The 24,144-nt window shown below is 44.2% G+C and overlaps 1 protein-coding gene and 2 long non-coding RNA genes across 5 annotated transcripts in view; 1 reads left to right on the top strand and 2 right to left on the bottom strand.

Moving 5' to 3' along the window:
* Positions 1 to 17,080, bottom strand: part of TAOK1 (TAO kinase 1) — a 70,332-nt gene extending 53,252 nt beyond the window's left edge. For both annotated transcript variants that reach the window (XM_027744466.2, XM_027744486.2), the window contains exon 1: positions 16,970 to 17,080. The gene's annotated coding sequence lies outside the window, so the exon portion shown is untranslated. The remainder of the gene's footprint in view (positions 1 to 16,969) is intronic.
* Positions 17,081 to 18,153: 1,073 nt separating this feature from the next.
* LOC114000583 lies at positions 18,154 to 19,580 on the top strand. Of its 2 annotated transcripts, XR_005563485.1 has the most exons (3): positions 18,154 to 18,575; positions 18,702 to 18,793; positions 19,363 to 19,580. It is a non-coding gene; the product is annotated as an uncharacterized LOC114000583 (long non-coding RNA). The 2 variants fall into 2 exon arrangements; XR_005563484.1 differs by having other exon boundaries at positions 18,702 to 19,580.
* Positions 18,668 to 24,001, bottom strand: LOC114000588. The gene is made up of 2 exons (XR_005563486.1): positions 23,416 to 24,001; positions 18,668 to 18,879 (listed from the first exon to the last, which is right to left on the bottom strand). It is a non-coding gene; the product is annotated as an uncharacterized LOC114000588 (long non-coding RNA).
* Positions 24,002 to 24,144: the final 143 nt, after the last annotated feature.

Here is a 24,144-nt window from a genome sequence, read left to right as displayed (position 1 = left end):
TTATCTGCTTTCATGGGGAAAATGCTCATTTCAACCAATACACAAAACAATTTGTGTAGCAGTGGCTCAGATATACAGAATATGTCTCAATTGGATTGTTACAATCACAGGACTGAAGGTCCAATTAAGTCCTGTTGCTGCTATTTTAAGCAACTTTATAATAGAATCCAATCATCAAATAATAACCAACTCCTGAGAACTTCTCAAAGCAACTACTCTGATTACAAGGCTGCTCCATAACCCCTCTCGTATTTTGATTAGGAACCAATTAAGATTAAGAGCTAGTTAAGACTGATTTACAGATTTATTATTTTAAGTTTACACTGACTTACTCTTTTTCCCACACCAGCCTTAGCATTTAAACAGTTTTCTTCCCTTTCCAATACTGAGAGATAAGCACACGTAGATATAATAGTCACCTTAGCCTGTTAACTGAAAAAAGCCATTTTTTCCTCCCTTTATGATGCAGGAAAGAGAACTGACCTCCCAGACCATCCTACCAGCCCTTCCTCACATCTGTCCCAAAATAAGCTTTTTTTTTTTTTTTTAAAGTATCCCTGACCAGAACTCTCCACATCTGCTTATTCCCTAGATATACAGCACTCAAGTTTTAAAATCACCATGGTATCAAGTGATATACTCAAGTCTTTCACATTTTTCCATTTCTAACTGATAAACCATACTTTTATATCTCATATGTACTTAATATATAATAATATATCTTTATAGATACTATGTGTTAACTGTATATTTGTTGTTACTACATGACCATGCACTCTGTACTGTCTCATTTAGGTATCTGTATTGCAAATCCTCCAGCTCATTCAGTCCTTCCAGAGAGACTTGAGTCCTCCCCTGTATTGACAATGTCCCCCAAATTGCCCCAGCAGATTCCATTAAGGCAGTCCTTTCATAAGTACATCAAGACCAAACCACCATTTTAAATTGTCTCTAGATTGGTTCTTGAAAACTTATCGGCAGCTTCTCTCCAGCCCACACGTCCTCACAGCACTAACTCATCATTACACCATTACACCACACTTGGCTCTAGGCAATCTCCAACACGTGCTCTACTGACCCTCACTTTGGTGGGATGAACTGTACTTGCAGTGCTGCTCCAGCCTGGACACTGCTTGCTCCATCAGCTCTCCAGCAACCCTCTCCTGTTGAGGATAATCCCCCCAACAACACTGGGCAAGTGGTTTTCAAATTAGAAGGTGGGGGTGGGCATACAAAATATATCCTTGCTGCAGATGGGGCAAGGGAAGGGATAAAAAGTATGCAAAGTCATCCTTTCCACTCCTGTACCAACAGCTGCCCACATTCCTGCCTCACACTCCCCAGGAGCACTCCCTTGCTCCCCGTCACCTTCCCCACCTGCTCCGGCTGGGCAGGACCTCGCCATCACCAAACTGCTGTAACCAACACAATGGCTTCTGGCAAGGACTGTAACAGGCACCAGCTGCACTACCCCAAATCCACCTAGACAGGGACACCAATAGTGGGGAGGGGGAAACTGGTTGTGTGACCCTGGGAATGAGTCATGGCTCAGGCAGCCCTGGCCTCTGAGCAAGGAGGGAGGCAGGTGCCAGAGCAGAAGGCAACAGCAGCAGCCCACTCCCATCCTGCACACTCGTGGTCTGTCCAGTCAGCACCAGTCCTGCACTTCCAGCAGCTGGGTGGGAACAGAGACCTTCTAGTCCTGGCACAGGAGGGAGGTACGTGGTCTGTTTACCCAGAGATTTCAGGCTCCTCTGCTGAAATTCCATAAACCCCAAGGATTTATTGTAGAAGCTCTGACGTCACTTTCACACAACAACAGACATCCCGGCAGTGAGAAATGAGACTGAAGCAGGAGAAGTTTGTGAGGGCCTGCTTCCCAAATTCCGGCAGTCACAGGTTTGTGTGCTACATTACAGCTGTTCCGACTGCTGACATCTCATCTCTTATGTACTTATATACCCATTACCATAGTAACCAAATTCCTCAGAACATATAATGCAATTTTTGTATCTAGTGTATTAGAACAAAATTATTAAGGTTACAAAGGCAAGCACTCCAAAATTAGAAAGTGTCAGAATTCAGACTGCCATCTCCCTTGCCAACCCATCTTCTCTTGCTGCCTCCCTCCCCATCTCCCAGGCTCCCAAGTCACCTCTCCTGCAAACCTCCAGTTCCAGTTCTCCATCAGCTATAGATCCTTCCTCTCCAACCCTTCCACAGTTCCAGTTTCACTGTACTTCTGTCCTGACATATTCCTATCTCTCCCCTCTCATCTGACTTTTATACCCCCTGTATTCACACCAGGCATTTTTCTCCTCCACACTGCCTGAGTGCTCTCCAGGAATGATTCACTGAACACAGGACAGATATTCTAGGAACTGGAAACAAGAGGAGCCTCTCTTGTAGGGAAAAGTTCTTCTGATTTCCCATAGTCCAGGGCTGGAGCATCTTCTGCTGCTCTCCAAGGATTCTGCACACACAGAAGGTAAACGACTACATCTCTTCTCCAAAACACTGCTTCAAAAAATTATCTGGCTCTTTTCTGGTTTTGGCAGTATTACTAATTGTCCTGAACATAAGGGATGAAAGAGGTAGGTCAGCATCTGTACCTAAAGCTAATACTTGGAACAACTCAGAAACAAGGCCCACAAAGCATGTTTAATGCTCAAGCTCCATCCTACCTGGGTTAACTCTTACTAGGAGTAGTTAAACATTTTTTTTCATGTACACCGACTTTTCAGCTCCCAAGCAAGAAATACAGCACTTTCTTCTGGCCTGAAGAGATGAGGGAAGAGCTTAAGTTGCTGGAAGGTACCTAGTAAGCATTACAGCACTTTAAGGCTGAAACAGCAATTTCAACTCAAGCAGGAACACATCCATCCTGAATTTGACAGAAAACTGTAATCAGAAATTGGTCTATTCCAACAGCACACATCCAAACACCTTTATATTTCATGAGTTCTTTGTGTGCTCACACACAAAGCCATTTAATCCAGCTGTTCTCAGCAATCATTCACAAAAGCAAATGAACGAAAAAGAAATAATCAGCAGCCATTTCCACTCCTACCCTTTGGCTGAGGGGGACAATAATTTGACTGCTTCAGTCGATAGACAAAACTATTTCCTGTGCCTTTAAAGAGAAGGTTATTTGAGAGAACGTGCTTTCACACTTGGGCTTTCTGAAAACAAGGTTGTCCTGCCTGTTTCAAGGGCCCTGGCCTCAGCTTTTGCATGAGGTGAGGCCGGGAGCTGCCAACAGGTGACTTTTCCAAGATTGATCTGATCTTCGGGAGGCGTAGTAAAGGAATAGCGTTGCAAAGAAAAAGCCAATTAAATTAATCTTATTTTTCTCCTTAAGCAATCACGCTGGCAGGGACTGAGCTCGAAGGCCTGTGTCTTGGCCCGCACCATGCTGGATGGCAGCGAGTCGCTGATCTGAAGGCAATCAGTGATTTGGTCAAAGCAAAACTAAAAGCACTCAAGTCATGCCATCTAATGAAGGATGGGAATGGGAGATGATTAAAGCTACTACTCAGAGCTATAACCACATGGCACAGCTGGAGCAGGACTGAGCTCTATGGTCTGAAGGGCTTCCTTAAGGTGGTCTGGAAGTATGTGACACAGGGGCCCGGCTCCATCAGGACATGAAGTAAAGCACCAGGGAATGAGGACAGGCACAAGAACAGTCCAAAAGAGCAGTGGCAGAAGGGAGTTGGCACGGGGACATCAGAAATTTTCAAAAATCAATCACCTGCTGGTTTGTTTTGGTGTTGGGTTTGTGCTCTTTGCTCTTTTTTCCAGAAGCAGGGCTTGGTATTCTCTCTCCATATTCATTTCAGCAAATGGAAGACTCACAAAAGAACATAACACTTTTTGTACGTGACACCTCCCAGAGACCCTCCCATTTCCCTGGAGAGTTTACCAAACATTTTTAGACAAAGCAGGACAAGTTGACTGCCTTAGTTTCAATACTGGAGTGGTAAACCTTTGCAGAAGAACAGCTAAGTCAGTGAGTAACAGAATCATGACCACCAACATCTTCTGCCTCAAGACTACCAGCCTGCACAGAGCTGGAGAACATGGGGGCTGAAGGCTGTTTCTGCTCCAGTGGCTGTTTAGAGGTAGATGTTATCAAATTCCTTTCACATCTGCTTAGATTTCAGGAGACAAGCATCTCCACATCACATACAGAAAAACCACCCTCACATCCTTTTGGCAGTCAGCCTTTTGAAGGGGAGCAGAGGAGGAGGAGCTCCTCGCCCCAAGAGGCTGCCTGTGAAGGGCACGAGCAGGGTGCAACAGCAGAATAATACAGGAAATTTTTGCACTACTGCAGTCTGCACTGCACCTACTCTAGGGATAAATAAAATTCCAATCTCCACAATCTCCACCGCTGTCAATCTGACACCTTTTGTGAATACTAAATTCACACATACAAAGAACTTTCTCCTTTGTAGGTTTTGAAACATCTCACACGCCGTTTCCTACTGGTAACGGAACAAGCAGCATAATTTCATACCTGGCAATTTGAAGCCTCTTTTTCAGCAGTTTGGAATAATGGATTATGCCTTTTGTTTGTCAGTAGGAACAGGCAAATAGAGAGGGAAAAAAAAACCCCAAATGCAAAGTTTCAAGCAACAGTTCCTGTACTAAAAGAAGATCTATTTGCTGCCTGCTCCTGTTGGCTAACAAACAAAGGGAACATCAGGTGTCCGTTTTAAAAATTCTAAGGATCTTGGATTTTTGAGCTGGGAAAGTAGGACGACCTCCTGATACCTTGGGCAGATACACCCCTAACAACCGACCAGCAAAAAGCAAGAACTGCTCACTCATCATGCATGCAGCTCACCCGAGCAGCCCAGCTGGACAGGGAGCTACTGAGAGCTCAACAAGCCATGCCAGAAAACACTATTTACTTTTTGGACACAAGTTATAAAGAGCAACCAAGACGTAATTAAGGTTCCTGAACACAACAGGACAAAGAATATCAGCTCCAGTGTTGGTCAACTCCAAGAAGTTTTTAGTACATCCGGACAGCTTCTCGGAGACCACCAGCTCAACCTCTCACTACCAATCCTCAGTTTAGAGCTTCCAAATGCCTCTCTGCAGATTATTTTGCAAAGTCATTCTGAATGAGGGAATATCTAAAGCTCTGGCCTGAAAAAGAATAAACCTGCCCATGTTTACATGAACCATATTGCTCAGTATAGCCAACGAGCTGCATGAGAGCCAGTTGCTGCCAAGCCACAAAAGGGCTCCCAGAAAGAAGAACTCCAATACATTCCTATATTAATAATAATTTCAAAGGCTTGAATAAAAATCAGTCTGGTTATATCAGCACAGCAGTTGGTTTTGGCTACTCCCCTGACCCTGGCCATGGCCCAAAGGTAATCTTGGTGGAAGGCTGCTGCTGGTACTGCCATGACATATACACAAACACCTGAAGTGTATGGGACAGTTCTCTGGTAGAAACCAATACAAGCATGGCAAGAAGACACTGTGCAGTGCTCATTTAAATATTTCCAAAACAATCAAAAACTGAGAAAGATTACATTAAAAGATAAAAAAACCCTTGGATATTTATAAAACACCCTGTATTTGCTTCTGGCACACAACACACATCCCATTCTCCAGCCAGGCAGGAAAGAGTTATTTTTGAGAACTTGATAGTAAGAACTGAAAAGAAATAACTGTGCTTCTCTCACTCTCTTTTTTTCTATTAAGCTAATTCCTGTTGTATAAAGTCAGCTTGAAAGCTCCTTTCAAAGAAAGGGGGGAGGGAGGAGAGGAAGAATCAGATCTGCTTGTTTTCTGCATTTGACATTCAGGTCTCGTCGCCCTGTTTTGTTTTCCTGGAGGACGCGGCGGCGCAGACCTCGCAGAATGATGACATCACACCCACAAAAAAACCAAAACCCAAACAGGAGGGAAGCAGCTCTCCCTCCAACGAGAGCTCAGAACAGCACCTCTGCTTCTGGCTGGTACCTTCTGGGCAACTCAAAACTCAATGTGTCCAGGGGGGGATGGAATATTCCCTTCAGACCCTGACCCATGGCAGCAGCACATCCAAATGGGGAATGCAACAGTCTTGCTGCTTTCCAGGCCAGGCAGAATTAAGTTCAAAGGTGTTTAGTTACTGTTCCCCTTTAGAAATACCTTGAACGCTACACTGTTTTATGCTTGTTTATGCCTGTTTTATTGTTGGTTTGGAGTCATACAGGCAAGAGGCTTTTACCACCATGAAACAAAGCAAAGTACAGCATGTTTAATCACCGTAAATTGGAAACTGCTCTTACTGAAAGGTTCTACAAACTTATTTCTTCCATATGAGGTAAATGTTCTGAGCAGCATCTTTGTTGCAGAGCAAGAAGCTGTACTACACGGGGGACAGAGGAGCTGCTAGGTGTGTATGCATGCAGAGTGCAGCACCTGTAGAGGGAAGAGACACACCTCTTGCAGGGAAGAGTGTTCATACCTCGTCTGTATTTATTAAAACTCAGGAGAGGCCCGTGCTACAACATGTGCACTGACTACATCACAAGGAGATTTACCCTTCATGTAACACCTGAACTCAACACACTGACATGACTGGCAAGCTCACAAATCTTTGGCAAGACACCAAACTAGATGGTACACAAACAGTTTCCTTGCTCCTAACAATTTATGAGTTAATTTTACACAGCAACAACAAAAACCAAGAAAGAAACAAAAAGGGAATTACAGAAATGTAAGATATTAAACATCCAGTGGTCACATGGTTCCAGTGATAGCTATTGAACAGCACAGTGGTGACAAAACATTTGATAGCCTTTTGCTGTGATTTCTCAGTAGTTAAATATGAAATTAAGCAGACTGCCACCTCCACCTTATTCACAAGCTCAGTTCAGACAAAATACTAATAATTTCTCAAAGTAGCAAAACAAACTTAGCCTTGTTATTAACTTAGGGACAATGTTCCAACAGGAACATCAACTAACTAGGTATCATTCTCAAATTTAGTCCAGAAAAAGTATTTTTAAAATATGCCATCCCAGAGAATCTCCCACTCCTCCCCAGAACTTACAAGTCCGTTATTACCATTCATTAGATATGAGAAAAAGGTTTCTTCCCCCAGAGGGTGTTTGGGTACTGAACAGGCTCCCCAGGGAAGTGGCCACAGCCCCAAGCCTGACAAGAGTTCAAGAAGGGTTTGGACAACACTCTCAGGTACGTGGTGGGATTCTTGGGGCTGTCCTGTGCAGGGCCAGGAGCTGGACTTTGAGAATCCTTAAAGGGGCCTCTCCAACTCAGAATATTCTGTGATTCTATGATCATGTACCTTGAGAAATTCCAGCACAACAAATGGTTGATTTCAGAACAACAAATGGTTGATTTCAGATCAAATGCAATCACAGATTTCTGTGACGCAGCTGACATTTTCCATGGAGTTTGACTTTAAACAGTTAAACAATAAGACAGTGGAACGCACTATCTAAAGATCTCAATCTCCTGCCCCAGTGATTAAAAAGAAGGAAAATGAGACAAGCAACTGCTATTAAGGAAGCATCAAAGGCAGGTGGTAAGTTCAATACAAGAAGGAATTCTACTTGTAAGTCTGAAGTTCAAGATCTGTTGTCTCGGATGGGCCCAACGGAGCGTGCCGAGTCCTGCTGGGTTGACTCCGGAGACCAGTCAGGACAGTCGGACAGTGACCATCTCTGTAATTTTCTCTTTACATATTTACAGAATGTATTTTAGTGGTGAGACCGTATGTGTCATGTCCTTAGAAATGCTAATCACAGGCATGAAATCACATACAGAAAACCCCTAAATCAGCAGGTGCTCGGTGCCTCCAAACCAGAAAATAAGCAGACAAGTAGAATCACAACTCACACCATCCTCTCCTTCCACTCATGCTGCTCCATATCATCCCTGTTTCCCCAACACCTATGTAAATAGGGAGGTAGATTTTGCAACAGGCATGATAAACAGGTAGGAACTACCTCAAACCAGCACAGGTAACATTAGTTCCGAAGCTGAAAGCAATTCTTGGAGAAAACTTGCTAAATTTCATACTCTGTGGCTGTGGCAACATCAAACAGAAATCCCTCAGAAAAACAAAATATTGAGCACTTTCACACAGGTACTCAGATTACAAGGCTTTTATGTTTTTTTGGGTTCTTATAGTTTAAAAGAATGACTGAAGCAACAGAATTCTTAGTTTTATCATTTCCAAGTAAGCCCCAGCTATTTTACCACATAGGTATGCTTGAAATGAATACCCACACTGGAAACCTCTCTGCAGAGACAGTTATAGCAGAATCTAGAACAGATGAGAGTTACTTGTGATGAGTTGAGTAATGGCTCATCATGGAGCTCACAGATTCCCAGAAGGCACAGGGGCTTGAAGGTCTTCCTCCTTCCCAGGGTATCAGGTGAGAACACTCTCAGCTTTTTACAGCATTACACAATAATTAGGCCCTGAAGAAGATGTGAGATTCAGCTGTAGTAGGCACTGCATAAACAGGATGAAAAGATACCCTCTGCCTCCACAGATCTCCATAAAAATATCCAGACAATACCCAAGTATTGCAATTTTATATGCACAGGCATATTTTTCACTTAGATGGGCAGTTCCCAGTTATCCTTGTGCGTGACCAACTCCCGAAATGAAACAACTTAGTTTGTTATTTATCAAGTTCAGGGACTGATTTACAATGCATTAAAAGCCCTTTTCAGATTTATATAAAGATAAAAATCAGCAAAAAGTCACAGAAAACACATAAAACCACAGAATATTACAGAATTCAAGCTTTAGCCAGCTCATTCATGACCAGCATTAAATTGCCATTATGATAAGAAAACTCTACATAGTATGATAAAACAAGAAAACCCATCCCCTGCATTATCAGTAGGTCAGGCAGACTTTCAGAAGGAGATCTGAGACAGTGGTGCTGCTGAACTTTGAGGTCTGTGCTGCTCCACCACCCTACAGGCAGTGCAGCATCTCCTCCACTTCTGCTTCTCCCTTACAACCTGCAGTCCTGAAGTTAACTGGGGACCAAGAAGACAAATTCTTCTACCCCACCACCAGCTACACTGGGCAAATTGCTCACTTCTCCACCTGTACTTCAGTATCCCCACTTTATAAATGTGAAAAAAAATACACATTTATCACCCATTTAAAATACCTTGAGATTTATGGATGAAATTCAGAACAGGGAATTACTATTATTATCCTGCCAATTCAGAGAAAAGTACAAAACCATCACGTATGTAAGATAATCTTTCTTTGTTATAGCTTAGATTTTTATTTGTGTATTAATATTTCATTTCTCATCACATTAATATTAATTACAGTTATTTCTATTTAAACATAAAATATTCGTAATACCTACAAAAAACATTGATTATACCAATTTATAGTCACTACAGTAATTAATTTTCAATACCAGAGTGCAATGGGAAGACTATTCAAATGAGGATGACACACCCTGGTGCTGGACCAGCCACTGCAGAGATTCCAGAGCCCCATGTGACAGCCCACCTGCACAGTGGCCCACAATCACCAATTCCTGCAGCATGGGAAAACGAGAGACTTAAAATAATGTCTGAATTAATACTTTCAAGAGATAGAGGATATTTAAGAAAAAGAACCTATCACTGAAATATTTTGGAAAATTCAGGGGTTTTTCCAAAATATTTTTTAAAATTGTGCATCAAAAATTCCATGTAAATTTTTTTCAACAGATTAGCAAATAATCTTTAAATGTTCTTTATGTTTTTGGGACTAATTATGAGCTACTGAAGATAAAACATGTTCTTTATACGTAAACTATTTTCACGTTAGTCTAGTATTCAAAGCACTCTGCTTGTTATTGTCAAATCAGGAATGAATCTTTTGCCCAGTCTTGTTTTTGCAAATAAATTTACATCAGCAGTATTGCAATGAAATCAAAGGTAATGGCGAAGGTGAGGACTTCCTTCTGCCACAACACTTTGGATAAAAAAGCATATATACGGACCTCTTCTTTAGTACAGGTTATTTTAGTGTTTGGGTCCCTGCACTTTGTCCTCCCAGTCAGCAAGAGGGAAATTTTGAAGACTCTGGTCAGTTCAGGACTGCTGAGTAGGTTGATCTGGTGAGAATGTGGTCAACTTCTGAGCTAGCAGCTCACAGCAACATCTTCTGAGAGTGGGGGAAGGAAATATCTCCAGTGATTGTCATGCAAACATCTAAACCCAGCCTTATTAAGCCCTCTTCTCCCACCTCCATGGGCACTCCAGCTTCTACAGCTCTGGCCATCTGAGGTGGCTTTTGGAATGGAGATGTTATAGGATTCCTTTGCCCATGTATTGTGTCAAATGAAGGGAAAAATAATCTTCCATCATTCACAAAGGACAGATGATCAGCATTCAGATGGGTTCGCCTGCATTCTTGCTGCAAAACGGGCAGGTCCCAGCAAGAATTAACAGGAGGTTCCACCACACACCTCCAGCCAGAGACTAACCTAGTTTTGAATACTTCAAAGCATGGGTTAGAGGGGGGTTTGCGTGGAAAGGGAAGAAGGAAAATTAAGCCAAAAGCACAGGTAAGAGTTCGAGGTTTGCCTATATGGCAATTAACCTATAATAAAAATGGAGCTTGGCATTCTTAGCAAGGCATTGCTTCTGAAACGTATCATTATTTCCTTCCCAACTTTGATATGCACTTCTAGGAGCCAGCAGGAATTTTTGTCAAGGCCTAGGTTACCCTCTTTTTTAACAAAGTTGTAAACCTTCATAAGAACCCCAATCTGTGAGCCTGGCTGCATACTGGGATGTACCCAGCAAGCATAAAGTGGGGTTTGTACCAGCTCAGCTGATGCCCAGGAAAATCATATCACTGCATCACAGTCTTTATGGGTGGTGAAGCCACATTACTTCAGTTAGTCCAGTACATAATTCTCAAGACAAGACTTTAATATGCACCGAGTAATAAAAAAACCCCCAAGGAAACGTGGGAGGGCGGTGGATTTAGAGGCAGAAGATCACGTGCTGTGCACAGACCCCATGTTCTATTTGACCCTGAAGACGTAGGCAGCTTACCTAGGGGTACAGGGCCAAATCACAGCAAAACAGATTCCAAACCCAGGGTTTAACTAGTTTGCTATCTAGGCCAGGAAACAGTTCTGGAACACATTTAACACAGTTGAATCGCATCAAATCACGGCTGGCCCAGAACTGATTTTAACAACTGTCAACTGCTCCTTGGACCAGGCAAAGCCAAAAAGAAGATCACAGTATACAGTTTATGAAAAGCACAGAGACAACCCAAACATCCAGAGCAGCAGCAGCAGCAAAGCAAGGCACATTCAAATCCCATGATCTTTATTCAGATTGGGTTACAAGGAAGTGGGAACTGGGAGGAGTTAATGTTAGTGACAACTGCAAGTGAGAACTGAAGGAGAAACATGTTGCACCGCCACTGCTACACAGCTTGATAAATCCTCATAACTGATGGAGAAAGTTACTGCACTACTTACTCGATACCCGTGGCCTATTTGAGAAATAGCACTAGCAAAAATAACCTCTCATCTCGGCTGGGGAGGGAGGGACAGTCACCAATTAAAAGGGGACTCTGGTAGGAAATGAGAATTGCATATTAAGAAGGGGGAGGGAAGCAAAAATAACAAACATGTGCAACAGCACATGAGATTCTTTCCAAGAAATCTCAGTACAACATTTCTCTGGGCATGGGCTCATGGGTCTGTTATTGGCCTTGAGCAGTGGTACGTCAGGGAAGAGGAAGGATTGCTGGATGCTTGGAAAACAGACTGAACACATGGATGGGGAATAAGCCAAAAACTGTTATAAGAAATGTTCCCTACCCTTTCAACATAATTGCACTTGCATATTCCACTTTCCCATGCTCCTGGATCCCAAAGCTTTCCACAGGTTAGAAATCAGCCAGACTAGAGCAAACTGAAGCTGAACCAGCAATGCAAAGGCAAGGACTGATCATAAAGGACTGAACCCCTCAAAATGTGTGTCTAGTGATGCTCAGTCAATGGCAGCAGGCTAAAGAAAAAGAGGTTTTAAAGTTCAGATGAACTAAGTGAAAGGCTGAAAGCAGCTTTATTCACATTTAAAGAATTCAGGTATAATAGACATTGGCTATAAGCAAAAATCTCCAAGATTAACGTTAAACATCAAAATTTCCTTTTCAGATATGGATCGACACAAGTGACACACAGCAAAAGCTTCCATTAAAACTCACAGGCACTGCTCCCCCACATTCTGATAGGAGACTGCCCTGTAAACATGCTGCACTCAATGAGCGTAGGAGAAAACTGTTTTTATAAAATTACACCTCACTCTAAAGAAAATATTTGCATGGCTGTAGCCAGGAGTGTAATAAGGGTCAGTGGAAGATCACAGGCACAGAAAAATGCAGAGCCTGCCAGCTTTAGAGTTCCATGATTCTCACTTCTTTCCTCAAGATACAACTTTTCCCCCAAACAAAATATTTCTAGCCTTTTCTATTCTAAGGACAATATTCAATATGTAAATCTCATGCTGTCACCCCATCCTGACCCCTAGAGAAAAATCAAAACTGTTTCTAGCCAAGCAATACAACAGGCAAAACTACAAGCTACTGTCCACTTGTATTAAGAAGCCATCATCACTTTAACTCATGTTGGACTGTCCTCACCAAACCCTAAGAAAAGGAAAACCTCATCTCAAAGCTACAGTGTAGGTGCAGATCTGGGCTCAGCAAGCTCTGATTAAACTGGAGAAACTTCTCTGTTTAGGCAAAACTCATTGCTGCTTTGGCAATTTCATGCTATGTTTACAGTGGCTACCTTGCCTTTTCTTCTGGCAAAGTAACCAAGATATAGCAGGATGTTAAAAAAAAAAAAAAAATCAACAAATTAATAATAAAAGAAATATAGAGTAACAGTGTACTGATTTCTGACCAGGTATTAAAAGTTCCCAACGGCTTCCCTTTGGTAATTTAAAAAAAAATACTGTAATTCCAGTGATCACCAAATATTTGTTTAAAAACAGCCTTAAGAAGCCAGGTTTGGAGCCCCCATTGTGCTGGCTAATGTCCATTGTGTTTCTAAGGGCCTGCAGAAAGTATTCCCTCCTCCATGTTCTGTACTGTAAATGAGCACTTAGACAAGGAGAGCATACAGTGTGTAAAAGCCAACTCTGCTTTTAAACAGCTCTCCATCCTTTCCTCCTGTTTTGTGCGCACTTCTTTCCCTCAGACACTTTGCACTTCACCTCTGATTTCATGTTTTCATATTTTAAGTTCTTTTTTCACAGGAAGGACTCTCCCTCTGGAACTTCACAGGAGGGGATTAGTAGTTTTCTGACCCTTTATCCATTGGATTTTTTTCAGTCTCTTCTCCATGGAGAAATCAATGTATTTTCAGCAACTCCTCAGCATGTTAAAGGACAATAAAAACAAAGAATCCTGAAACCTAACCACTACAAATATAGTAAAAAGTGCCACCAACCTGTCTCCCAGTCTCATCGCTGGCTGTGGTGGCACAGCCCAGTCCCTGGGGCTGTCTCCAGCCTCACCTAACTGCACTGAGCCATTTCACATCACCAAGTTGACACAAAACTCTCTGTATTTTCACTTAGCTTAGCTTTCTGCTGGTGCAGGATCAAAGACCAGAGCCAATGGAATGACATGCAAGGAGAAGCAGGTGGAGGACAGCATCACACACCTCAATAAACTTCTAGAGTAAGAGGAACTTGCCAGAGCACCAGACTGCACAGACCAGGATTTCGTCCTGCACCATGTCCGTCAAGAATGATGGAGAATGTAAGAAGAGTAAGACACATTCTAGAGCTATAAAAGAAAGGGCAGACATTGGTCTCAGAAGGTATTAAATCATCCCTCTCTGTGGTGTTGTAGGCAAGCTTCTCCCAAACACAGTTAACCAAGGGAGGACGTGTGTCATCCATAACTGAAACCCTGCTGTCAGACCCAGGAGACTTTCCAATTCAGTCATGATTCTAGCCCAGGGTTGAAGTTCAGCTCTTCCCTTTGTCCAGGTTCACAAAAGGAAATAAAACTGAAATCCTTCACACTACACAGCATACTTGGACAGGAAAAATGTAATGGCCTTGCAGAAGCAGTCATTCAGAAGAGCCTGGGTCACTCCTGATAACACCAAAGGCTTTTATAGTTTCTAGTGTGTGCTTCAATGTAACAGTATGTTGTTTACATGATTTTAATATGAATAGGAACAAAACAGAAAATGCTTCTAAGATAGGATCTTGGTGATTATGCAAGTGTTCCCCAAAATACACTAAGAATGGAATAAGACAAGTGGTATTTACCATAGCTTCCTCACCACTTCTGGATCACAGAGAGAACCAAATCAACCCTAAATATTTTCTTATTTCAAAAAACATCTATAGCATCAAATAACTTCTATGAGGCATATTTTGTAAACAATCTTAGTCTCTACTAAGTTAGATCAAAAGTATATCCTTGCAGAAGCAACAGACATGAGAAGTAACAGCAGTTGTACATCCAGTCTGTCTTTGCTAGAAAGAGAATTACACCTGAAAAAGAAGTACCTGGAAACCATCTAATGTTCCTGTTGAGCATGCAAGGGTTGTGTCAAAGTGGAACTCACTGCTGCAGAGTCAGCTACCTACAACATCTTTAAAACAAATCTCTGAATTTGCTGCCATATCTATTGTTCTCTACAAAACATCCTCGTTACAGGAAATCCACTACTAGGATACATCTGAAGATGTAATTATTACTGTGATATTTGCTTCTCCTCCAATGTATCTCACCAAGCATAAAACCTGAGGCTGTCTTACAACTCATTAAAAATATGTTATTCTGGTGACAAAACCTGATGAATATAGACAGAGATGAAAAGCACACAAATGGAAATGTTATTTAGCTGGAAGTAAACATTTAAAGTTTTCCAGCTTAGGTTATACCAGAATTTAACAGCAGGACACAGATAAATTTTTCAAATAGTCTAACTTGAGGCCTAAGCCAACTTATCTGTACATAATTTTAATGCCAACATCTGGTCCTGTACAGGCAACACTTAATTCAGTCTAGTTAAAAAGAAAAATAATATCAAACTATCCAAGGAGTTTTTACTTCAGGCAGTTGTGTTTCAACTGGATTAAACTTAAAATTAAGCTGTTCTACCAGAATCACTTTCTCTTCAGTGAGGTATTCTTAACAGAGGAGAAAAACATTCTCTCAAGTTCAAAGGACAAATTAAGGTTCAAGTTTATCAATGTATTTCAGTCTATGGGTAAAAGGAAGAGGAGTCCTAAAAATGGCAAACATACCAGTCAGAACTAGGCCAATGTTGTGGAGAATCTAATATGAAGGCTCAAACCAATCGTTGATTAGGTTTGCCCTTGGACATAAGTAGCAAAAACTATGACATGCTCACTATGAGCAGGCACAAAGGCAAGGAAAATGTAGGCCCAAAGTAGGGGCAAGAAAAATGTACCTAAAATTATATTTATTGCTACAGAATTTGTTATTTTCTAATCCTGAAATAGGAAAACAAACCTTCACTAGTGTCAAAATGTATGATATTTTCACTGTTTTCACCATTATGGGCTATCTGCTAAAGCTATTTTTCAGACACTGAAGACCTGAGTTATATTGTTCAATAATATATATGTATATTGTGTGTGCGTGTCAGGGGTGGTATTTTGGGAACATTTCATCCGAAGCACTTCAAGCTGATAACCTTTATCCAAATACATAAAACAAGAGCCATGTCAAATGCACTATAAATAGCATTAATAGTAAGGAATCAATAGCATCCGAACCTTTAGGTAACATCTTATTAATCCGCCCTTGGCATGCATGGGCACACTGCTGTAAGGGCTCTCAAAATGCAACAGTCAAAGGTGAAGGATACAATTTGTTCAACTAGTTAATGCAACTGCTATTTAACCAACACAGCCACTAAAATGCCACCTAACGAAATACTCCCTACCATGATAAGCAGCAGAGACAAGCGTGATAAACACAAAACGTTTTTCTAACAAAATAAATTAAAAGTCCTCAGTGCTGATACCGTTGTCTTATTTTTCTTCTTGAAGATATGCACGGATCTACAGTTGACAACAACCATTTTAATCCCTGATTCTTCTGCACCCCCCACCCCATTTCTTGTACCGCGCCCAACACAATGGTACAACTGCATCTCCCAGGTATCGCCTCGATATTTATTTCTGCTTTCACAGTGACAAAGGTGAACTCTGATGCTCCGAAGATGCTTGCAGCAAAGCAGGGTGAAAGATATTTCTAAAGACATACCCACACGCGGGTTACAGAAATCCAGCCTCCATGAGATGTTTTAATCTGACAAATTAAAATGGTTGGGAAACGCTATTTGGGTAACGGAATCGGCCGCCACATGCATTGCTGATGGGGGGAGCAATAAAAGGTCTTTAAAATAGGTCACTTTGAGCCAAATCCCACACCAGCACCGAACAAAATGGTATATACACTGAAAACTCACCGCTTGGGGAGGAGCGAGGGGCAGGGAGGAAAAAAAATAAAAAGGGGGGGGAAAAATAAAGGGCAAGAATCAGGAATCCACGCGGGTCTCCCAGGGACCCCCAAGCCCCCCGGGGGTTCCGAGCTCTGCCGGTGAAGCCCCCTGTGATGGAGGGGGGGGTGTGGGGGCCGCAGACAAAAAGGGCCGCGGCTCCGGGCACGCCTGGCCCCGGCCCCAGCCCTGGGCCTCCGGCGGCCCTGACAGCGGGGAACACCCCTCCGCCCGCGGCCGCCCCTCCGCGGGAAGCGCCATTTCGCCGCCCGCTCCCCCGCCGGTGCTCGGCGGCGGCCGCGGCCCCGACCCTGCGGCAGTGCCGCAGAGCGCGGCGGGGGAGGCGCCGGCCCCACCGGGCCGCCCCCCCCAACCACCATCAACCTCCTCCCTCACCCTCCCCGGGGCCGCCCCGGCCGAGCCGCCCGCCTTACCCTCCGCCGCAGCCGGGCTGGGAGCGCCGGTCGGCCCCCCGCGGAGGAGGAGGAGGACGAGGAGGAGGAGGAGAAGAAGGAGGAGGAGCGGGGCAAGGGGCGGCGGCCCCGCGGGGGGAGGCGCCCCCGGAGGGGCGTCGGGCCCGGCCCCCGCGGGTGCCCGGGCGCGGCGGGCACAAAGGCGGCGGGGCACGGCACCTAAGATGGCAGGGCGGGCGCGGCGGAGCGCTCAGCCACCGCCACCACCGCCGCCGCCACCGCCTGGGCCCCGCTCGCCGAGCTGCGGCCAGGCCGCGCCGCGGAGGCGCGGCGTGCGGGAGGGCGGGCGGCTCCAGCCGTGCCGCCGCGGCGGAGCGGGTCCGTGTGCCGGGCCGCGATCGCTGCCGCCGCCCCGCCGCCGCCGCCTCCCCTCAGCGCCGCCCGGGCTCCGGCTGCGCCGCCGCCGCCGCTCCGCGCTGCCCGCAGCCAGCGGCCCCCGCCCGCCCCTCTCGCGAGACTTCGCCGCCCTCTCCCCCCCCCACCAGCACCGCCGCGGCCGGCGGGAGGGGCGGGGGGCGGCGGGGGGGGGGCAGGGGCGGGGCCGGGCGGCGGAGGGGCAGTTGTGGCGCGGGGGCGGGAGGAGCTGTTGGGGTTGGTGTGAGGGGTCACTGAGAAGGGGGCAGCCGGCTGTGAGGGGCTCTGTGGGGAGGGGGGGGTGCTGTCAGGGGCTTTCGGTGTGAGGGGATCGTGAGGGGGGGTGTTCTTGTGAGGGGTCCTTGATGTAAGAGGTCGTTGGTGTGAGGGGTCTGTGAGGAGGGGGACAGCCGGCTGCGAGAGGTTGTGTGGGGAGGGGGCGTCGGTGTCAGGGGCTGTTGGTGTGAGAGGACTCCGACGGGGGGTGTTGGTGTGAGGGCTCTGTGAGGAGGGGCAGCCGGCGCAGGGGGTTGTGTGAGGAGGGGTTTTGGCGTGAGGGGGCAGGTTGGGCAGTGTGAGGGGTAATTAGGGTGAGGAGTCACTGAGGGGCGGGAGGGAGCCGGCACCTGGGGGTGATGAGGGGAGTTTTGGGGAGAGGGTTGTGGGGACCCTGAGGGGGGAGAGGGACCTGATGGTGGTGGGCTGCTGCTGAGGCCGTAGGAGCTCAGCAGGGTTGTGGGGGGACAGCAGGCATGAGGGGGAATGGGGAAACTTAGCAAAGGCGTGGGGCAGCTTGGCTGGGGGCTCTGGGAGGGAGCAGAGGGAAGGGAGGCTCAGCGATGGGGCTGATGGGGCCTGGACATTGGTGGGGAGATGAAGTATGAGGGCAGTGAAGAGGCCTGGGGCACGTGGGAGCTTTAGAGGGGCAGGTGTGGGAGAGTAGGGTGGTTTGGGGGCAGGTTGGCTGGGGTAAGGCTGAGTGGAGCCGCCTCTCCAGTCAGGAGCAGCTCAGCTACCGGCAGTGACGATCCCAGGGGGTGGTAGGTGCTAACTCTGGTGCAACTGCCCTCACCAAATGGGTACATTTCAGCCTGCCCTTGGCCAAACTGTGTCTGGTTTATGATCACAAAAGGAAAAAAAAAAAAAATCTCATGGACTGAGCACATGGCCTCCCAAGCTGTAGTCTTGGCTCTCAGTCTTGGTGTTGAACTTGGTAGGTTGTTGAGCCTTTGTGTGCTTTGGTATCTCCATCTATGAAGCAGAGATAACAGTTGGCTTCATGCAGGGATTAATTATCGCATCTTGTAGTCACGTATTTGTTTATTTGTTTTTACTATAGATTACAGCTGGAGGAATTCTAAACAGTCCACTTCTCCTTGTCTTGGTGTTTGAGCGCATTGTGCTCCTGTCTGAACAGAGGAAATCACTGAGGTCAGTCTCCCTTGTGTTTACAGTTGCTTTCCCTTTCAGAAGTATGGGGGCAAGGAATCATCAAAATAACAATTCGTACTGACATCCTGATAATAAATGAATAGAAACAGTTACATAAGACACAAACTTTGTCAAAGGTGTGTTTGTAGGGATGGCTTCTACTTTTGAATTCAGGCTTAAACTGAAGGGACAGTGCACTCGGTTATAAAGTACCCTGCAAATATTCAGTTTTGAAGTGTCCCCAGTATGAAATAATCCAATTAATCTAGTATTACTGATCCTGCTGAAATAAAACAAGCGAAACAAACTTCCTTCCTATTTTCCCATAATCTAATAGGTATTTTGTATCATAAGGCTTTGTATCCAGCAGGCCTTTGAGGGTGATGCTGGATACTATGTATGTAAACTTGGCATTTACCTTTAGACAAGCAGAGCTACTGGGGACTATTCAACCTGGGATGGGGGAAAGTTGAGACCAGAGATTGGCTGAAACAACTGTGGACCACACCTAGAGTTTTGTGAACTTGGCACATAGTGGTCTGACACTTTGCCTTTTCAAATCCCAATAGGAAAAGTAAGACAGATGTGGATCACTTCAAACACATGTAGTTTAGGTATGGGGAGAAGCAAACTAAAGGTTTATCTGATTATCTCAACCTCGAAGTTGGCAGCTATGACAGGAAACTTGGATTCATTCATCTGCCAAAGATATTTGTAGTGTATCATTTGACAAGTTAAAAGGCATTTTTGTAATGACAGAAAAATAAAACCATTCACTTTCTGAAAATACGGTTTCTGTCTTCTAAAATAAAATGGGTTTGGAGACATGCTTCTGGGGAAATTAGGGACATGCTTGAAAGGTAAATATTTGTATTTTCAAATGTTAGAACAATGGTGTTTAAGGCAAAACCGCTCAGCGTGGCCTGTCAGTACAAATTTGATTTTGTACTTGTTTTGTCAAATTAGTGGGTATCATTTGCTTTTGGAGGTGGGAGAACAAAATGGAGCAGTGAGGGAGTGATCTGCCCACGGGGTCATAAGGTAGAATTGAAAATTGGATTCTTCTGAATCTTGATCTTGTACTTCTTCCTGCAGACAAATTACCTTTAAAGCTCATGAATTATGAGAGTTAGCAAGGTCTGTGGAGCTAACTCGGCAAATGCCAGCAGAGAGTCTGGGCCTCAGCTCTTTGTGCTACACACATAAAAAGATAATGAGAGCACTAGGTAAAAATCCTTAGAGTCTAACAGTGGCTGCAGAAAAATGTGAATAATGCTTTTGCATTAACAGTCAAGTATTTTACTTAAAATACTAGATCTGTATTTGGTATGAATTCAGTGACTGCTTCAGAAACATACAGCATCGTCTGTAACAGACAGTTTAGAAAAAGTCCACTGAAATTGTGAAGGAACAGCCAGTGTGAAAACTACCTTGATTGTTGTCAGCTAAACTAAACAGCACATTTAGCTTTCCTAGTCTTGTGCATGAGGCATGTTCTTGCTGCCTTCTCAGATGACCATAGCAGGCACCTAGAAAGTTAGTTTAGCTTCATTTGCTAATTTCCTGGTGCAAATTTAGTCCATTTAAAGAACTTTATTACATAAAAGAGTATGTCTGTATCTGGGATTTGCACCAGTCTATCTATCAGTTAGCCATACTCAAAGTTAATTCCATCTGGAGGACGTGCCAGAACATCAATAAATAAATATTACAAATTGCCTAGCGGTTCAGCTGACAGGCAGAACTGGTTTCAACACATTGTTCCCAATGTGCTGCTGCAGAGCTGGTCCTGGGGTAGACCTGTAGGACATTCCAGCACGGACAGGACCTTTAAGAGCATGCATCAGCACTCCATAATATTGTAGGAGAGGAAGTAGAGAACAATACTGTGTCCAAAGGAAACTGTGGCAAGAATTTATTCAAGGCACGTTGTAATTACTCGAGCTGGGAGTTCGGCCAGGACGTTGGGGTTAACACCCCTACTCCTTTAGAGGTGTCATAGTTTATTTTTTTTTAATGACTTTAAGTGATGAGAAGCTTGGCTTTCTGTCTCAGCAAAATGACACCAGCTCTAGCAGTGTAAACTTCTTACAGCAACACGAAGGTGCTGGTTCAGAACAAACTCAGAGCAGTGATGTGGCCTAGTACAGTAATCATTGCTTTATAAATACTTGCAGTAGATAAGAAAGATAAGAGTGTGATTAGGGCACGGTTTCAGCTGCGGTAATCACAGCCATGCCTTCCTCAGCCTTCAGTCCACATGCTGCTTGAATCTGACCGTTTTTAAGCAAAGGATTTTAAATTTCAGAATAAGTCACAGAACTTCAAGCAAAGAAATTTGTTTATTAATTATAGAGCAGTTATGAACAGCATTTGTCAATGCTTTTTTTTAGGAAATTTGTCATCAGACAAGCAGAATGTAATTTAGCCAAATTAGGGAGTTCTTTAATTCTTTCTTGGCACTGAGATTTTTTAAAAAGTATTCTGTGTGTGTATGATGTGCAGGTTTAGAAACTAACTTTCAGGTTGTTGTCTGCTTACAAAGAAGAGAAGCACTTGTGTGCTTTAGTGTGTGAGCAGTTGTGCAATGCACAAGTGAGGAATTGTTCTCCTTTTACTAGCTCATGAAACCTGCCATCATTCCTGTAGTGCAGTTTGGGCCATTATTATGGGTTATGAGGTTATACAGGAAAAACATGTTCTAGATGGTCAAAATAAACGAGGTAGAGTCTTCCAGATTGTTGTAATCTGGTTTTGTATCAATGAAGTAAACACTTGGGTACATCCACTGGGATGAAGATATCATGTCAGGCAGTGTCCCTCTGACAGTTTGTGTTGTAATGACAAAAATGAAGCAATGCTGATGTTATTACGTAACTGCTTTTGTATTGTATGACAACAATAATACCACTTTGCTCTTCTCTTACCTTTTACTAGAGGAACAAACATGCTCCTTGCTGGGCACTTCTGACTGACCCGTGAGTCGAGTGGTTTTAGGTATTAAGAAGTGGGAAAATGGTGGCACAAGAAGTACATGCAAGGTCATATGGATAATCAGTTTCAGAGACATAAACAAAATCTCAGCCTTCTGACTGTCCCACTCTACCCTCTGGGCAACCAGACAGAGGTGGAAAAGTGGCTTGCAGTGTGACTCAATAGCTTTTCCTTCCACTGCCATGCTGGGCAATTACAAATAAATGCCAGTAGGTCATTTCCACTTGAGTCAAACAGGTTTCCAAGGGACTCTAGGTAGGATGTCTTCTGCTGGTGAAGGCTCTTCGATGAATCTTTGCAATGGTTTTGCTTTTAAATATTTGCACAATTTCAGGACTAACTACTTTTCCAAGCCATGACAAATGAGTATAAGGAAGATCTACTCAGGTGTCTCGAATCTTTTCCCAACAGCAGGGCTGAAGGGGGTTTTACTCTGGCATTGGTTCAGAATGCCTGGAATGGGCACAGTGATCAGTATTGTGGAGGCCTTGACCTTGAAGAATGGCTGATGGAAAGAAGTAGCACAGGAAAGGCTTGTGCCTTGGCTCTGGTCCTTGGATGGATGGGTAAGAAGAGGCCTTTGGCAGAGAAGGGTGAAAGGTGACTAATAATGTGAAACTAGGAGGAAACTCATTACAATTATGCAATGTGGCTTTCTTTCTCTGAGAGAAGACACCTTTTGTTAGTTGTCCACTGGCAACTGCTGCTCATGCTGTTTTCTGAATAGAAGTCTAAAACACTTATTTCTCTGCTTGACTTAGGAAGCTTAATTTAGCTTTGCAGCAATGAAAATACAACAGCACCTCATTTCTTTGTTGTCTGTCTGCAGAATTTCTTTTAGATTTACTTTGCCTCTTCCCTTTATTGTTGGTTCTTTCTCTGACTGTTCAGTAGTTCAGCCAAGATTATGAAACTTTTTTCTGCTGTCATGCACTCAGTCCCCATATCTCACTTGTTCCATGGTTTTCTCTGTCCTTGCCACACTTCCAAAGCTTCCATGGAGAATTTTCTTGTGGCAGATCAGGAAATGGTCTGGTCTAATCCTTCTCCACAGGTTTCCCCCCACAGCAGAGCCAGCAGAAGAGAGTTTGCTCTCTGCCTGACCCTGCTGGGTTAGGGCTGGATGTCTTAGCTCAGACCCAAGCCTAACAGTGCTGTGACTGCACTGGCCTTTGTCCTAGACTGGCTGGTGTATGGATGTGTATTTACACCTGCTCTCCCTGGTACAGGGATGTAGCTTCTGGAAGAGCAGTTTGCTGGAGATGATGATTGGAACTGCTGGAGCAAGAGCAGGTGGAACTTAGATTCCATATTAGCATGGTGGCTTTTCCAATGATCTGCAATGAACATTGTTGACCCCATCTGGATCTTGATCTCCTGTTTTATAGATTTTATAGCCAAACCAACATTTTACATTATTGTAAACATGCTCCCAGGAACTGATTCTTATTATAATCTGTAAAATAGTTGTGAAAATGTGGCCTTGCTCTTGAGCAATTCTGCAGTCACCAATCTCCGAGACACTGTATTTCACCCTTGAATAAGATCCTAGACCAGAAAAAGGGTTAGACTGCATACAGATTAACAAATCTGTTGCTAGTATCTCTGGCTACTGCAGCATGACTCACCCATCAGTGCTTGTCAGTGTCTGGCGTGACCTCATTGAAAGCTTCAACATCTCATATGTGAAGGCAGGTTGTAAAATCCAGTGTGGGAATCCTAAATAGGTGGAGAATGAAGTTCTGAGAGTGTGATAATGCATACATCATAAACATCCCCCTAGAAATCAATTATGCCCTCACCAAAAATATTCTTATAGATTTCTGAGGGTCTCTTGATGCTAAGCCTGCCTTACCTTGCTTCTACTAAAAAAATACCTGTAACTCAAGATAGCAATAGAAATTAATGCTGGTGGGAAAGTTTAAGAGTGGATGGGACAGGTCAGGAAGAAGATGCTCTGTCATTTGCAAGGGCAAGAAAGAGCTGATGGTTCTTTTTTATTTATCAGTTTCTACAGGCTTTTTCTCTTTCTTTTCCTCCTGTGTCAGTACGGGGGGGGGGCTTCTGGTATGGTGCTTGAGGGAGACAGGTGAACAAAGAGCAACAGGGGCTGTAATAAAGGGAGTTTATGAGCAAATTAGTTTGTGATATCTTATATGTGGCTTAGATATGTAGTGTGATGATGAGAGAAAAAGTGGGAGGCAACAGGAGTTTAGAAATCAGATGGTTCTCTTCAGCTGGTGCTTGCTGAGTAAACATGAAGCTTGTGCTCAGTGCCTGTGCCTCCTTCCCCTGGGTTGTCACACACTAGCAGATACAAGCAATGCTGCTCATTCTAAACTGAGCCAGCTGCTGGC

Source organism: Pipra filicauda, unplaced genomic scaffold (assembly GCF_003945595.2).
Source record: "Pipra filicauda isolate LSUMZ 115617 unplaced genomic scaffold, ASM394559v2 scaffold211_size2331000_pilon, whole genome shotgun sequence".
NCBI lineage: Eukaryota > Metazoa > Chordata > Aves > Passeriformes > Pipridae > Pipra > Pipra filicauda.
Note: the sequence above shows the minus strand (reverse complement) of the source record. Positions and strands in the feature narration are given on the sequence as shown.